The 18376-nt window shown below is 42.0% G+C and overlaps 1 protein-coding gene and 1 long non-coding RNA gene across 2 annotated transcripts in view; both read right to left on the minus strand.

Annotated features, from left to right (window-relative positions):
* Positions 1 to 18376, minus strand: part of LOC117530159 (probable E3 ubiquitin-protein ligase HERC1) — a 147652-nt gene that overhangs the window by 65643 nt on the left and 63633 nt on the right.
* LOC117530160 lies at positions 436 to 1961 on the minus strand. The gene is made up of 3 exons (XR_004566201.1): positions 1875 to 1961; positions 628 to 820; positions 436 to 546 (listed from the first exon to the last, which is right to left on the minus strand). It is a non-coding gene; the product is annotated as an uncharacterized LOC117530160 (long non-coding RNA).

An 18376-nucleotide genomic window follows, 5' to 3' on the forward strand; every position in this document is an offset into this window, starting at 1 on the left:
CCATTTTATTCCTGAAAGTATTCCCAAATATATTTTTGGATTGGTCAGCCTGAAACAAACATAGCCTGTTAGCATTTCTGATAAAATATAGGATGACAATTGAGTAAAGTAAAACTGACCTGTTTATGGTATCATAGGCCAGTATGAAGGACTCTGCAGATGGTTCCCGTGAAAGACAATGATGCAGACATTTGTTGCAGAAACACAGCAGCAATTAACTTTACTCACACAAACTGCCTGACCCAAAGTTCACCTTGCTCCCAGGTTCACTGTGTTCTCCTTTTTGTTGGATTCTATACAGGCAGGCCTTACCCCCAGCAGGAAAGAGACAACGGGACACTACCAGATGGCAGGCAGCTGGGAACGGCAAGTTTTCCTCTGACTCTTTCTGTTTCTCCCACTGCTGTGTGACATCTGGCTGTTTCTCAGGGCAGACGGGGCTCTCCATGCTGCTAGGTAGGGTGGACGTGCCAAAGGACTCGTACACTGTCACATTCTGCTGTACTTGCATGGCTTCCCTCGTGGCCATGAATGATTCAAGCACTTCTGCAGAGACATGAAGCACCTTTGACCGCTGTGATGATGAAGTGTTTGTAATTTGCACTTCTGGGTCTGCATTCATCTAACCTGACAGGTACATACGGCTGTTGCCAAAAGTATCCTCCTCCACCACCTCCTCCTGGTTGTGGTTTGCTACCGCAGTGGGGGAAACCTGCACCTCATGGCTACTGTGACTCTGCTCGGTTCCTTTTCTGCCTGATCCACTGTGGAGTTGTCCTGTTGTCTGTCTCCATCAGTACTCTGGGGTGGCATGAGAAGTCTGCAGTTCATACAAACAAAGATGAGGGTTATGAATACTACCCATACTCCTGTTTTTTTTTTTTTACCCGAGGTCATCAAATATGGCCATCAGGTATTGCAAAGGCTTTGCGTCTGTCTGTCCGTCTGTGCTCAGCATAAGTCCAGTCCTATTACTACCAGGGTCTTCAAATTCACAGGGAACATTCTTGGGACACAGACCTTGGACAAGTTGAAAAGATGGCTAACCTTGACCTATTTTAAGAGGTTAAAAAGTCACATTTTGTTTCAATCTGTTCAGTTTTGTTTTTGAGTGGTGGGAGGTGACAGCCAATCAGGGTAGAGCTGCACCGTGATGTCACAGACTAGTAGCTAGCTGCAAACTCTGTTTCGTTTGTGTGCAAATATAACCTCTTTGTCATATATTATGTAAAAGCTTGTGAGAAATAAGCACTTCTAAAACTGAAAACGCTCTTTTTAGAACCTAGTAACACCTCTGACGTTATTTAAAAGACACTTGGCGGACGTTAGCGTGCATGTTAACTTCCACTAACTCAAACTAACTTCCGCTCTTCTCAAGAGCTTATGTTATGTGTATGTAAAAGCTAGCAACAAATAAACACTTCTAAAACTGAAAACGCTATTTTTGTAACATGACAACACACCTACTTTAGCCTCTATATAATATATATATATATATATATATATATATATATATATATATATATATATATATATATAATATATATACACACACACACACATATACAGAGAGAGAGAGAGAGGGTTTCTGCATCGTTACTGAACATGTACAAATTGTATGTAAGTCAATAGGATCTTAATTAATTGAACTGCAAATGATAAAGAACATAATGCTCATACAGCTGAGGGTATTTTAGCATTGTGTTATTTTTTATATTATGCATAATTATTATCTGTACAAGTGCATTTAACCAATAACGGTTTTCAACATTACTGTAACATTGACAGAACTGTGCGTTATATATCCCTGAGAGTCCGCAATTTCAATTTCAAGAATATAATATAATAAATAAAGTATTTTGTGTTAATAGTACCTGTCTGGCAGCAGCCTGCACCTGTGAAGTCCTTGGAGAGTTTTTATGAGCCAACAGAGTGCTTCTGATTTTATAGACCGTTTCATATGTGTAACAGCATCTCACAGGGTGCATATCTGTACCAGTAGAGTGATAAATAACATTATAAGCTACAGTTACTGCATTGCAGTACATGCAATACAATCCCCAGCAAAAGTTACAGAATCACCATAACATAGAGGATGTTCACCAAAATTTCTTACATAATAGCAATTAAACAATTACAAATACGGCAAAAACATATTTTTATTCACTACATTAACATTGTGTCTTTCTGATATTATACTTCAAATAAATTAATATCATAATTGAAGTAATGGTATATTGCTTTTCAGATCAATACAGGGAAAAAAACTTGCTGAGGGGGAAAAATTCTGGATTACTGTGAATTTTACATTTCTAAATAAGTAACATTGCAAGTACTTGAAAAATATTGCATTAAACATTTCGGAATTAAGGCCATTAGTAGACACATTCCCTTCACTTTTCATAGCCCAAATTAGAATATAATGGCCCAGTCACATGGCACTTAACGAAGGGTGACGAAGCCCTGAAGAAACAAGAAATCTGGACTTTCGTTGACTGTCGTTGACATCGTTTAACCTTCGTGCAGCCTCGTTTCTGCAGCTGGCGCTACGTCAGGATTTTAATAAACTGTTGAAAATTTGAACGAAGGGCAATGAAACCTCAATTCGTCTGTGTCTCATTTTGCTGTCATTCTTGATGTTTTTTAATCGTTTGTTAGTTTTTCTCACGTTATTGTTTAATTTGACTTCGTTGGAGCAGCTGAACGTTTTCACACAGTGCAGAAGCCGGTTTGTGAGCACGGAACTGCTGCTGCTTCATGTACTGTCGGAAATTAGGGCAAACTCAGCTTGCTTGCTTGGATTTTTTTTTATCTGTGTGAGGGAGCAGCTTCAATGGCTCAGGCACCTTACATAGGCCAGAATTAATCTTTTGTGTGGATATAATTAATTATTTTGCCACAAGCAACTGTTGAATTCGAAACAACAAAAAATTTGTGTAGTTTCCGACTGGTACTTGAATGCAGCATCAGCGGCAGCTGGAGCTCCTGCATGCGCTTAATTATTTTGTATTAAATATAACAATATGAGTGTAGGAATGACAATCCAGTCCTTCTGTACATGTGGCAACGGGTAGATTAATCAAATGATTATATAAAGAGCTGTTCTGGAAGGAAGAATTCACGGTGTGGATCAGTGATCAGCTGGTGGAATAACCGCACATGTGAGTCAATGCGCGCGTTCCACACTCACTGATTAATTACTGCTCTGATATATTCAATCATCTTTACACTTATATTTATTTATTCTCCCTTTGACAGTTTTCTGTTATAATAAATATATATGGCTTAGAACATAATACTGTGATACAGCAGTAACCACAGCAAAGTTGTTTTTTTTTTTAATTGGAAGCAAGATGGAGCATGCAGTGTGTCGACGGTGTGGATTCTGATAATGATGGAGATGATCCCTCTTTTGTTCTGGACGAGGAACCAGAGCAGGTGGTCCACCGACGTGCACACAGGATCTCCACAGATTCTGTTTGCAGTTTCTCCAGGACTCAGGCGCTATGAGCTCCGTCCCAGCGCCGAGTCCTGGAACTCAGAGATGCAGACACCACACTGCTCCAGCTGTGGTTCCAGGCACGTTTCGTCAAGATTGTGAGCTTCGGTTTTGTTAATTTCCTCTTTCATCCCTTTTGCGCTCTTGCTCGCAGACTGTTCGGTGAAAAAAAGCTCTTTCGTCTACCTTTTTCTCAACAAATTGTGACTTTTTTTACTTTTTCCCTTGTTCAGGAATCATCGTGTGCCGTGTGACTGCGCCATAAGGTTTAATGTTAATACAAACCATCATTTTTGGAGTGGCAGAGAGGATTTTCTTAAAACTATGTTGTTTGCCATTTGTTTTATTTACTCCAAAGTATAATATCTGGTTGAACATCCTCTATATGTTACAATTCCATCATTTTTGTCAGAGGTTGTAGTGCGTCAATCACAGTCTTCTTTTCTTGCACAAGAAAACGTATAAACATATTAAACTTTCACACAGGATGGACTATGACCTTGTTATTCAGCAGCCGTTTCAGTTTTTGAGGAGGCTTCTGTGAAGGCTCTCCGTTGTGGTTTCCATAGTAGAGAAGCTTGAATCTTTGACTGGACTGGGTTGCTTGACGTGAGGACGTTTCGCTTATAATCGCAGAAGCTTCCTCAGCTAAAATTCTTGCTCTGGTAGTCTGACTTCTGTCTTGACTCTTGTAGAGAATAAACAGAAGCCCCACAAAAGCTGGAGTTTTAAACCTAACCAGACCCCTCCTACCGAGTGGCAGACTGCTATTGGCTAGTGACTAACAATTGCTCTAATTAGCACCTATTGTGCTCTAGTTATTACCCTCCTAATGACAGGGCAGCTGTCCCTCCTAATGATGGGACTGACGCCTCTCCTGATGACGTGAATGACTCATTACCATGAACAAAGACTGAAACTGCTTTGACCTGAGTACCCCATTGTAAACAGGGGACAAAGCGTGTCTCAGACCCCCTCCCCGGTTAAGGCTGGTTTCAAATGTTTCACATACAATGCTTCCTTCACTCCCCTCTCAAACCATTTCTTTTCTCTGGCTAAGATTTTAACTTCCTTGTCCTCAAACGTGCGGTTAGTGTCTTAAGGTGGAGATGAACTGCAGACTGAGGTCCACCAGTGCCCTCTCTGTGGTTGCTGGTTTTCCTGACACCTGATAGAATACACTACATTGCTCTGTTTGTAACTAGGGATCCTGTCCTTAGGGTGAACTAATTTCTGTCTCAAGGTGTTTAACAGGTCGAAAGTAAACTGGGATTTTGTGCTTCTGAAGATCCTCTGTAGTTTTTGCCTACTCTGCTAAATAGGGAGAGACACTCTTCTTCTTGGCTCTGTCTCCTGTCTGTCTGGTCTGTTGTTCTTTGGGATTTCTGCACTTTATCCAGGGACCATCATGGGTAACCCACATACTGTGAGGGCTTTCCAGACATGCTGTTATTAGCCCTTCCCTCTGTAGTTGTGGGGACCCGTAGGGCTCTGTGTTGAAGAGTCCTGATCACCCCAAGCTGTGTTCAAGGGGGTGGTTTGAGCCAAAGAGCAGATATTGGTCAGTGTGAGTGGGTTTTCTGTAAACCCCTGTCTGGAGATGCCTGTTCTCTCCAATCGTAACATCACAGTCCAAGAAGGCTAAACGGTTGTTTCTGGCATCCTCACGTGTGAACTTTATATTGGAGTCCACCAAGTTGATGTGCTCTGTAAAGGCCTCCACTTCCTGTTGCTTGATTTTAACCCATGTGTCATCGACATATTTGAACCAGTGACTGGGAGAGATGCCCATGAACGATGCCAAGGCTCTCTTCTCCACTAGCTCCATGTACAGATTGGCCACATGGGGGATACCGGAGACCCCATCGCACAAGGGAGATCCATGGTTGTGCAATGGAGTCTCCGGTTTACAATGGGGTACTCAGGTCAAAGCAGTTTCAGTCGTTTGTTCATGGTAATGAGTCATTCACATCGTCAGGAGAGGCGTCAGTCCCATCGTTAGGAGGCACAGCCGCCCTGTCATTAGAGGGTGCTAACTAGAGCACAATAGGTGCTAATTAGAGCAATTGTTAATCACTAGCCAATAGCAGTCTGCCACTCGGTAGGAGGGGTCTGGTTAGGTTTAAAACTCCAGCTTTTGTGGGCTTCGGTTATTCTTCTCTACAAGAGTTAAGACGGAAGTCAGACTACGAGAGCACTAATTTTAGCTGAGGAAGCTTCTGCGATTAGAAGCGAAACCGTCCTCGGCGTCAAGCAACCCAGTCCAGTCAAAGATTCAAGCTTCTCTACTATTTTTGAGGAGGTATTTCAATATATATCACATTTATGCAACCCACCTGTCCAGACACCAAGCTCATCTTGCAGCCCAGTGTGTTTCAGAAGGACAGCTAGACTGCAGCGACACACAGCCTGCAGCAGCAGACCTTCACCTGAAGAACTGTTTATCTCCCACTCTGCTATCAAAAACAAACAAAAAATAAATAAAAACCGGGTCATATAAAAAAGGGTCATTTCCTGAAGGACATTCACTTATCTACCAATGCTCAAAACGTATCATCATGCCATTAAAAAATGATGAACTCCAGTCCAAGTTACACAACTAGTTGTGCTACCAATAGAACAGATGAGATGAAAATAAATTTCTGTTGCAGAAGAGGCATAAAAGGCCACCAAAAAAAAAACAGTAAATACAAGGTGAAGATGAAAACTAAAAGTGTAAATCACTGACGTATAGAGAACAATGATCAAATGTACATAATGCCAGCTGGTACCTCTGCTCTGAGCATACTCCTTCATCTTTCGCCACAGACCATTTGCAGGTTCTCTGGAAGATCCCAGTGCCAGTTCCAGTAAAGTACTGGTTTCCTCATTCAGACTCAGCTCTGCCAGTCTGGCATCAGTACTGCCCAGCAGCACCATCTCAGTCAGCCAAGCCATGCTCGAGTCTGCAGGCACACAGGTTTACAGCAATGCAAATCTCTGAATAATATATGAACAACTGCAGGGTGCTAATTAGATTCAGAAAAATATTACTTCTATAAATTGAAAAGTGATACTCTTTCAAATAATTCAATTACTGAGTTCACTAACTATCAAGTCTTCAGTTTATTCATAATGTTTATAGTTAACACAAGCAACATTTTGTTTTTGGTACAAAACCACAGCTGTGCTTTTACTCTATCCTATCCTTACAGAAACCTGGCGTGTTGTTAAAACATATCTAAAGACAGAAATTAGCAACATCCATCTGCCCTTATGCAGATGGATGTTGCATATGTTGCATAATACATGCATCTATTGACGGTGACGGTGGCGCATGCTCGTTGTGGCGACACGGTCGGGTGCACGTCTTGTTTGTAGTTATGTGTGTTCGTTTTGTTTGATTAAGTTGTGTTTTAAATATCGCGAATTAAGTGTAGATATTCGCGAGTAACGCAAGATGGGACGAAACATCGCAGTGTTTCTTCTTGTAGTTTTAATTTTTTGCTTCTTGGACGACACGGTGCTAGTGACAGGGCTTTCCGAGGGTCTCAATTTTACAAATCACCTACAGCGAGAGCTCTGCTGAACATCAGGAAGTGGTTCCCTCTCTCCCCGAGATGAATTTATTGGATTACCTACACCACCTTTCCAGGTGATAAACCAAAGCGAAGGCGTGGAAGGAAAGGGGGAGTGCGAGCTCGATTGAAAAGGAGGCCATTTAGGCCACCTCTACCAACCATTATGTTTGGGAACGTACAAAGCATTCGGAATAAAACTGATGAACTCCGTGCCTGTGCGCAGCATCTATGGCTGACTATCAGCAATCTTGCCTGATTTGTCTATCGGAAACCTGGCTGACGGAGTTTGATTCAGATTCATCGGTTGAATTGGAAGGCTTCACACTGGTAAGGGCAGACCGTAATTCTAACTCTGGGAAGAGAAAAGGTGGAGGAGTGTGCATGTTTATAAACAATAGGTACTGCAACCCAGCACACATCACCGTGAAACATAAACTTTGCACGAAAGATATTGAACTGTTATCAGTCAATTTAAGACCTTATTATATGCCCCGTGAAATACATCAGATTTGCCTTTTTATTGTATATATTGCACCTTCGGCGGACGTTACGGAAGCTGCTAACACTATACATGCACTTGTGACAATGACTGAAGCAACAGCGCCCGATGCGGCAAAACTGATACTTGGGGATTTTAATCTGTGTTCTTTGGCAGAGACTCTACCTGCGTATCATCAATATGTATCATGTTCCACGCGGGAGGGGGCGTGCTAGACCTGTGTTACGGCAACTTGGAGAAAGCTTACTACGCGACGGCCCTGCCAGGGCTCGGAAAGTCGGATCATAACATGATCCGCTTAACACCAACGTACCAACCTCTGCTGCGCCGAGAGAAAGTAAAGAACAAAGAGGTGGAATGTTGGACCACTGATGCATCTAATACTTTAAGAGACTGCCTAGACTGCACTGATTGGGAACTTCTGATCAACTCGTCGTCAAACATCAATGACGCTGCACTTGCAGTTTCAGGATACATTCATTTTTGCAAGGACATTATCGTTCCAAAAAAGATTGTGAAACTCTATCCAAATAAAAACCATGGATCACTCCTGAACTTAAAGAACTACTAAACTGTAAAAATAGGCTGTTTAAATCTGGAGGCTCAAAGGAGGACATTAGATCTGTACAAAAAATATTAAAAAGAAAATACTGGACTGCAAGACTGCTTATAGGAATAAGATTCAGTCATTATTCAACCATGACGCTAAAAGAGCCTGGCAGGGATTACAAATTATGACTGGATATAAACCTAAAATGCAGAACTTGACTGTCTCAGATGACAATGTCTTTTCAGATGAATTGAACACTTTTTATTGTAGGTTTGACAGTACTGACTATACAACTCAGCAGAAACTGGCAATGGATGCAGTCAGAACTATGCAAGTTCGTGACATACAAATTAGCATTGAGGAGGTTAAAGAGCAGTTTTTACGTGTTAATATTAATAAATCTCAGGGTCCAGACGGTATCAGCTGTAAAGTGCTGCGCACATGTGCCGATTCACTTGCTTTTCCTTTTCAAATGCTGTTTCAGCAGTCAGTAGAAACAGGATTAATCCCGGCTCAGTGGAAACAGTCTTTGATTGTTCCGGTACCAAAGAAAAGAAGGCCCAAAGAGATGAATGATCTGAGACCTGTCGCATTAACCTCAGTGCCTATGAAATGCTTAGAGAAAATTATATTGAAACATCTGCTTAGTGAGGTAGCACCATCTTTGGACCCTTTCCAGTTTGCATACCAGCCAAGGCGGGGAGTGGAGGATGCACTGCTGACCATGATAAACAGTATATTTGAACATCTAGAGGAGCCTTACAGCTTTGTAAAGATTGTTTTCATTGATTTCAGCAGCACGTTCCACACCATCCAACCCCACCTACTGGTGGACAAACTGGTTAAGTTAGGTGTTAACCCAAGACTCATTACATGGATTAATAAATTCCTGTAAACAAGATCAGGAAAGATTGCAACGCATTATTAAAACAGCTAGTAGGATAATTGGGTGCAATCAAACATCAGCTGCTCAGCTGTTTCAAGATATCATACTACACAAGGCTGAAAGTATTCTTGCAGATATTACCCACCCTTTACATAACAGATTTCAGTTAAGTCAACGTGGTAAGGGGAGGCTACTACAAAGGAAAATAAGGACAACCAGGTTCAGCAAGTCATTTGTTCCCTCTGCAATTAGAATTGTTAATGAAAGACACAGTTCTCAGCAGGGGACTTGACACTGTAGTATTGTGTGTGTGTGTGTGTGTGTGTGTGTAGCAGCTTAGCTGTGTGGAGAGGAGCCAGAGAGGCATGACGGAGGGGGTGTATTTATTTGTCTTTTATTTATTTATCTGTTTTTAAGTTTGTCTATCTTGTCTGAAGTTGTTTGTATTATACGCACCTTGACCATCTGAATTTCCCTTCTGGGATAATAAAGTTAACTTTGACTTTGCCTGTGTTTTCCTACCAAGTTGTTCAAACTCCATTTCAAGGCCATTCCTGAGGAGCATATTTGACAGCCAGAATTCTGATGCTCTCTCCTGACATGAGGGCGGTGGACCCTGCAGCATGCCACCGATGCAATGGCCAACTACCAGCGCTACAGTCCGCTCCAGATCCAACAGCCAAACCCACTTGCAATCCTTCTCCTGCTGCTGCTGTCCAAGCGATGAATTTTCTTCCCCTTTTTCTGTAAGAAAGATCCATTGTCTGTATTAACTTAGGGACAATGTTATTGTGCAAGAAGGAACTAAAGTGTAAAACATATCATTATTACATATCCCATGTGAAAGTAGACAATTATCACATAAATACTAATACCAGTGGTGGGCACAGCTAACCAAAAAGTTAGCTTCGATAACAGATAATCAGCTGACTGAAAAGCTATCTTTTATAAAGCTAAACCGATAAACCATCCAAAAATGTATCGGAAGCTACAGCTAACCGATAACTTCCATTATTATAGGGTATGCGATTTTGCCAACTTCTGATTGACCCATTCGCCACTTTCTGAGCTGTACCACATGCCGAGTTGACTGCTGGTGGAGCCGAGTAGACTAATCGAGCGACGCCTTCTATCGATAACGACCAATCAGATAACGCGATACAACGCCTACTTTGGCTATCAGTTTGTTGACAAGATGGCAGAAGACAGGTTTGCGTCTGTTAGCGACGCTGACGCTAAAATGAATTTTACACGAAAAAGATGCGAAGAACACCTGCAGAAATACACAGTCAGCAGCCAACATATTTCGCAAGTACATCACTGAAAAGGGACATGTGCCCAACTTTGAAACGTATGACACGCGGATGCTTGACGGAGTACTCAGTCAATTTTACGCGGAACCTAGACAGGCGAATGGCAAACTTTACAAGAAAACAAGCCTGATGACTCTTCATCACGGACTTAACAGGCATCTCCAGTTGATCAATGGGATGTCAGTTGGTGCAGTATGACAGTAATAAAAGAGTTGAAAATTGAGATTGATTTTTCAGTTTTAGTATGTTTGACAAACTCCCAATTTTCTTGTTTACCATATAATAAAACAGTTATAGACTTTTGATTTCGGTGTATGAAAAGTCTATAATTGTATAGTATTGTCTCTGGTACACTTGCAACTACTAACAAGCTGATTTTGAGTTTTAACACCACAATCACTTCTGGTAGCATCTAAGGCAACCACAGACCCAAACAATGAGTCAGCACTTCTGTCTTTGAGCACCCTGCCCACTGCTGGAAGCTCCTATTTACTACATGGCTTCCAGCAGAGAAGCAGTTGAGAGGAGAAGTGATGCTCAACTCTCTACTCAATAACGGCGTCACTGTGAGGCGGAGGTCTTGAAAAATAAAGCAGTGCTGACTTTTGGTTTTGAGTTATAAATAAAATTAATACCAACAGAATAACTCCATTAATGTCAGTTCTGTCATTTGTACAAAGTTAAAATATAACATATATCTTTTAATGTTAAATAATGCACTAATTCTGAAGTTTTGTAACAAACACAGACAGATGCCAAAGGGATTATGAGTAAAATGTGCCTCCGCTAACACTGACTGGTTGACTCATTCATTCTATGTAAAAACCAACACGTTAATGTGATGTGTGTGTTGGTGTTTACATATAAATGTGCTTTTGTAAAATATGCAATTTTTTTATTTGTTAAAAAAAAAGACATTTGCAAAAAAAGCCAAGTTGTATTTAGATAACTGATATAACCTGTTGTGTGGGCCGCTGAAGAGGAGGTACTGCTGGCCCACCACCACCAGGGGCGCCGCCGCCCCACAGGAGCAGCCTCGGTAACAGCTGTCACCCATCACCTGAGACAGCTGACGGCAATTATCACTGGGGTATATCAGCAGGACGGCATCTCCACCTCATCGCCGAGATATCGTTCTACCTGGAAGGTAATAATCTCAGCTGACTGCTTGACAGTAACCTTTGTGATTTTTGTGAGTGATTGCAGACTTTTTTCCCCAACGAGAGGTGGAGGTAGCTTCCCTGCCGTACAGGTTGCTGGGTGCAAACGCGCCCACGTTAATTGTGTTCTTGTTCCTCGCCAGCAGTACCAGGTCCGACACGCGGAGGCAGTGGCCACCTGGGAGTTCGGAACTTGGCGGCTCCAGTATTCCCGGGGTCCTGTGGCGGAGGAAACCGTGTGGTTCCGGTTCTACTTTGGAGAGGCGTCTCCTATCTTCGAGCCTGCCCACACGACACCTTCGTGAATTGAACTTTGTCCATTGTTGTAATTTGTTGTGTTTGTTGTGCACGTTCGCAACAGTAAAGTGTTGTTATTTGACCTATTCCATTGTCCGTTCATTTGCGCCCCCTGTTGTGGGTCCGTGTTCCTACACTTTCCCAACATAACCGGTGTCAAAATAAATAGAACACTGCCATCTACTGGTGCCCAGACGCTCAGTACTGAGGGCGAATACTGCCATGAACACTACTGGCCAGTAGATGGCAGTAGAGACTGTGAAAACTTGCCAAAACAAAATTCCAGATAATCTGTGTTGCTACGTTTAAGATGTGTGGAACTTAATAAACGCAAACTGAATTTCAGACATCTTATATTTATTACTCTGGAACAAAGACGACAGAAGTGTTTGACATAAGCAAGACGTTAAATAGCAAACAGGAATCGATTGCAATGATTCCAACTGAAAATAATGGAGTAGCAACCTGGGCTTCTTCTGGCATTTTTACATAAAACAAACACAATAACGTCTATAAACCCAGAGAATATATTCACGAGAGTTTTAGGCACAATATACAAAGAGTTTAATGCTGTTGTCCGTGTGGAGCCTGATCAGAGTGTCTCAAATGTATTTCTTCTGTCGTGAATGCACTGAGATTACCCATAATGCACTGGGCACAGCATGTCCACACTCAAACCTTCAAAATTAGTGCATTACTTTAAAACTAGAACATATATCTGATATTTTCACTTTATAAAACTTCAGATGTGACGTTAATTGAAATAACTTGTCCGAAATTAGTTTGGTTAAAATTTTAACCATAAGTTAAAACTGTATGCTTCTGGATGACTTGGGTGATATTGCCAGTGTATCAGTACGGAGTCAAAAGAAATGAGCTTCTTTTCTATGACCAGCTCTCCTTTGCCTGCAGAGGATAGAGCGGTTTCTTCTAGAACCAGCTCTCCTAAGTTTGTAGAGGATAGAACTACACATCTACTATAAAACATTTAACAGGTAGACACTCAACTGATTTTAGACTTCATAAATGTTTGTAACTGTTAAGCTTTGTTGACTACGTCTGCAAAAATGTTAGCGGTCTAAAAATTATCGGACCAAAACTCATCGGACGATAATTGGTCCGATGATGGTTTTCAAAGTTATCTGAAAAGCTAATCCGATAATGAAAACATTGTCTTTGATAATTAGCGGTTAGCGGATCTGTACCCACTAAACTAATACTAACAATAAAAGGCAAAATTTGCGGGGCACTGAATTTAGATCAGTCACTTCACTGACCTATGCAGACTTTTTGAGCCTCCATCCTCAGTTCTTGATCCTCCATCTGACTTGTTTCTGGTAGTAACCTGTTAAAGTCATTCAGGCGCTCCAACAAGACCAGCAAATAGCTCAGAAGAGGTTGAACTGTGCTCAGAGGTAGCAGCAGCAGTGAATACATTACCTGGCACAGTAGGCTACCAGCCACGGAGTGATACAAGACCACTGCAAAAACAGGAAGGCAGGAACAGATGGCTGACCAACACAAATAACTGAGGAAAACAAATATGCATCAGATCTCAGTCTGAGAAGCAAAGTTAACTAAAGCTCAAATTTTGAGGTACGCTTCTCTAAAACCAGTGGTACTGAGTTTGTTATTAGAAAAATCAGTAGTCAGGGATTGTTCTTACTGTACAACGTCTTGATAATTTGTTTGTCCAGTAAACTCTCCTTTAGCAGCCGCGTGGACCTCCTGAGTGTCTCAGCAGCGCAGGGAAGCAACAGGGACAGATGCTCTCGAAGCAGCGTTACACTGCTGTCATCCTACAGAATAGCACAATCTCTCTTAACAGGCTTAATTAGGCTTCACTATATTCCATGATCCATCAGCACAACCCCCCACACGTGCCTCTAAAAAAAAAACCCTTACCATTGATTCTCTCACTAAATAGTGTATTGCACACACACAACATACACATATATATCTGCAGCATATCATCCACGCAGCAGAGGTGATCAACTGCAATCTGCCATCCCGACAGGACCTGTACACCTCCAGGGCCCTGAAGAAGGGAAAGGAAGATAGTGGCCAATCCCTCTCACCCAGGACACAAACTTTTTGTTACCCTCCCCTCTGGCAGACAGCTGAGGTCCATCAGGACTAAAACCTCAAGACACAAAAACAGCTTCTTTCCGTCCACAGCTAGACTTATAAATAATGCCAGAGACCCCATTCACCCAGCCCCCCCCCACTCCCACAAAGTACAGATTGATCATCCCTGTACTGCTCATCTGCAGGCCTGCACAGACCCATTCCACCATTCCACTATATCTATTTGACAGTAAACTTACCTTTGCCCATTTGTCTATTTGACTCCTTTACTTACAGAAGTATTTTTTCTTTTTATTGCTGTTTATGCACCTATTACCACTTACAGAAGTATTTATTTTATTGTTGTTTATACACCAATGACACCAAATCAAATTCCTTGTATGTGAGAACTTACTCGGCAATAAATTCCATTCGGAGAATATGAATGATAACACAAAAACTTTTTTCTCTCTTTTTTAATCAAAATGACAACAGAAACTACCCAAATGACCCTGATCAAAACTTTATATACTCCTGTTCTTAGTTCAATTTAAATTTAATTCAATTTATTTCATTTGTATAGCGCCAAATCACAATAAAGCTGTCTCAGGGCACTTCACACAAATAAGGTCTAACCTTAACAACCCCTAGAGCAAGCACACAGGCCACAATGGTAAGGAAAAACTCCCTCTGATGATTAGAGGAAGAGCAGACCAGACTCAAAGAGGTGAACCACTGCTTGGGCCATGCTACCGACACAATTGACAATAGGAATATGCAGGAAATTTTGGGAGTCCATGCTGGTGCACAGGACGGGAGGCCTGCAGAAGACACCCACACCCAATTCTGGATAGAGCTGCGCCTCAAACAGAGAGAAAGAAAAAAACAGAATCAGGCGGCAGAAAGACAATGAATACAGTATCATTTGTCAGCATTAAGCAACAAGAAAGAAATACTAAGGTGATCGCTGGCCACTAGCCCTAAGCTTCACTAAAAGTTGAGGCTGTGGCCCACTCTCTTTACGAATAAAATGAATTTAAAAAGGTAAAAAGCATATTAACATACTATGCCAGTATGCTAGCCATACAAAGGGAAAATAAGTGCATCTTAAGTCTGGACTTGAAAGTCTCCACAGAATCTGACTGTTTTATTGACGCAGGGAGATCATTCCACAAAGCAGGTGCATGATAAGAGAAAGCTCTATGACCTGCAGACTTTTTATTCACCCGAGACACACAAAGTAGTCCTGCACCCTGAGAACGCAGAGGCCAGTACGTAGGGTTTAATTGGGTCAGCTAAGTAGGGAGGTGCCAGTCTGTAAATAATTTTATAGGTTAATAGCAGAACCTTAAAACCTGATCTCACAGGGACAGGAAGCCAGTGAAGAGACAATGGGTGTAATGTGGTCAAACCTTCTGCTTCCTGTCAAAGGTCTGGCGGCAGCATTACAGGGGGCAATACACTGCCCCCTTTAACATCAATGACAGCTTGCAGTCTTTTGTGGTAGTTGTGGATGAGGCTCTCTGATGGTAAAGCTGCCACTGAATATGTCTTGGACTTTATTTACATCAATTACAAAGAAATTGAGGAGGATTTTTTTAAAAAGAAGACCTGAAAGTTTAGCTACAAATTGTCAGAAGGTACATCTGAGATGCAAGCCTAGATTTGATCTGTTTTGGTGAAAGAAAATCCTTTTCCACTCGACTCCACTATGAAGCTAAGAGTGGTGATGCAAAATGCAAAATTTGCACAAAGTAAAATTTAGACATTTTTTGAAAAATTATAAGCAGAATGTGTTGCATACCTCTGGGCTGGAGTGGATGTAGCAGTGGGCAAGGAGGTGTTTGTGCAATCCAGACAACAGCTGGTGAAAATGAGAGGGAAAATCACTGTGTCCCTGATTATCAGTCAACAGCTTTGTCACTGTTTTTCTCCAACTCCCCAAACGCTCTCTCCTATATGGACACACAAAACAAAATTATGCACAAGTACGGAATAGTGACAAACTGGCCCAAAAATTGTGGCCAATAATTGACATAAACATTAAGCGGTACACGGTGTGAAACAATCGGTGCAGTACTCCATACCGTGTAAAAGCCAATGCTGAGCAGAAGGTTTCTGAGCAGCACCTCTGCCAAGTGCAGAGGGTCAGAGGTCACAGCAGAACTGGATGAGGATGTTGGCTGTGCTGACATAACAGGTGTCACAGGGAATCCCAGATTTGTCACCTCCCCAAAATTGTTGTAACCTAACAATGAGGCTATATGGCTCTGCTCCTGAAGGTTACTGAGGACCATGTCTAACTGCAGACACTTGGAAAGAGAAACAGAAGAAAAAAAAGATTAGTGTCTACATCCAGGATGTTCTGAAAAATTGTTCCGATGTTTTAAAAGAACACTACAAAAATAATTTAGAAAAATGTTCTTTTCCTGCTAAATCCTGAATCATGACTGTTTCATAATGATTTATCCCCAACTGAAAGTTTAAGTACTTTATGGCTAAATATAGTTTGAAAACACTATTTAATACCTGTCCTTTGGAAAGAATGTTCCAACTCTGTGGGCCCTGAGGAAGAAGGGAAAGAAGTAGTTCTGTTCTTTCCCTCAGAGGAGGTAACAGCAAGGAAGCACCAATGGACAATGTGTTCATAACTGCCTAAGAAAAATTAAACAAAGCCACAAATATCAAAGACAAACAAAACTCAGGTGCACAACTGACTGCAATCAATAAATGCAATAAAATATGTTCAATGTACTGATGGACACTAACACAGCATTTACTATTCCAACCGCCATACTTACTTGGTTTCTTGTATTAAACCAACAAAAAACAAAACATGCAGATACCATCATCCCACATCATATACTCAAAACTGAGTCAATGATGTTTGTGGATGCCAATGTGATCTGTACTAAGAAAAGGGAGCAGGTTGAGAGGAGACTTGAGTCAGAATTAAAAGATGCTCTAATCATATTGAAAACTGCACCAGATTATTTGTCTGATCATAAAGATTCCAAAAATATATAGTTTGGACTATCTATGACTGAATGTTCTGGAGTTATGGGGTAAAAACAGCAAGAATTGTGACAAAGGTCAATTTCAGTTTGTACAGGGGTCAAAAGTTAAAGTTACTCCAATTTCAGTAAAATGTGGTGTAAATTATCGGCTGAGCTAATAGGATTAATAAATGGAATAGTTTGACTGTGCTGAATGCGTGGTTTGCAAAGTAAAGGTCAAACAATGACCTTGTGTTCAATGACAATGTGTTCCAACTACAGGGGGATCACACTCCTCAGCCTCCCCGGTAAGGTCTTCTACCATGCAGAGGTTCCGGTTATGGCGTCGGTGTGAGCAGACGCACTCAAATTTCTCCCTGATACTGAAGCATTTTTTTTTCTTGATGACACGCTTAATTTGACAACATTTTTATCTTTTAAACCACAAGACGTCGCATCGCACCTCAACGGACACCAGAATGAGTAAATCTCATAGCAGTCGCGGTAAAAACCAATCCCAGCTAACTCAGCACTTTAGCACACAAGACAAAGAGGCTAGCAAGATGGCTAATGATGTAGCTGCTAATGTGGAGCCGCTAACATTGAACATGTTGGTTGAAGAGCTGCAGAAACGTCAGAAGAGTGTAACGAGTGAGCTCACCGCCTCCGTGAATATTGCTTTGGCTCCAATCCAAGCCTCACTTCAAACTATCACAGAGACCGTAACTTCTCACACCGCTACCATCACCGCCATGGAGACGGCGCTCACCGCTCACTCAGACGGAATCGCCGCTTTGGAGGAGGACGTGACCACGCTAAAATCACAACTGGAGACCGCTATGCAGGTGAATGAGAAACTTCAGCAGTCCATGGAGGATCTGATTTCGCGCTCCAAAAGAAAGAACCTACGTGTGATCGTGTCCCTGAAGGAACGGAGGGGAGTGACGCCCGGCTCTTTATAACCACACTGTTAAAGAAGGTGGCCGGTGAAGCTTTGCAGGATCTGGACATTGAGCTCGAACGCGCTCATTGCAGTCCGGCTCCGAAGCCACCTCAAGGATCCCGACCCTTCATTATCTGGTTTCATAAATATATTCACAGAGACGAGTGTTGCAGTGGGCGAAGAAAAACCGCAACATCTCATATGTGTTGTGAAGTGTAGTGACAAGGACCCACAACAGGGGCGCAAATGAACGGTCAATAGATGAGCCAAAAAAGTAACAATTTAATGTTGTGAAGGTGCACAACGAATACACAGACAATCTCAGAATCTGATAACAGTCAATCCACAAAGGTGACGTGTGGGCAGGCTCAAGGATAGAAGACGTCTGTCCTGAGAAGAGCCGGAACCACACGATTTCCGCCTCCACCGAACCTGGTGAATACTGGAGCCGCCAAGTCCCGAATTCCCAGACTGTCGGATCTGGTACTGCTGGCGAAGAACAAAGACAGTCAAGTGTGGGTGTGTGTACACCCCGTAACAACAACGGTGGGAATGCCACCTCCACCTCTAACACACACTCGTGCAGCGTCTGTTTAACCACTTATC

This window comes from Thalassophryne amazonica, chromosome 17 (genome assembly GCF_902500255.1).
Source record: "Thalassophryne amazonica chromosome 17, fThaAma1.1, whole genome shotgun sequence".
In the NCBI taxonomy this organism is placed as follows: Eukaryota; Metazoa; Chordata; class Actinopteri; order Batrachoidiformes; family Batrachoididae; genus Thalassophryne; species Thalassophryne amazonica.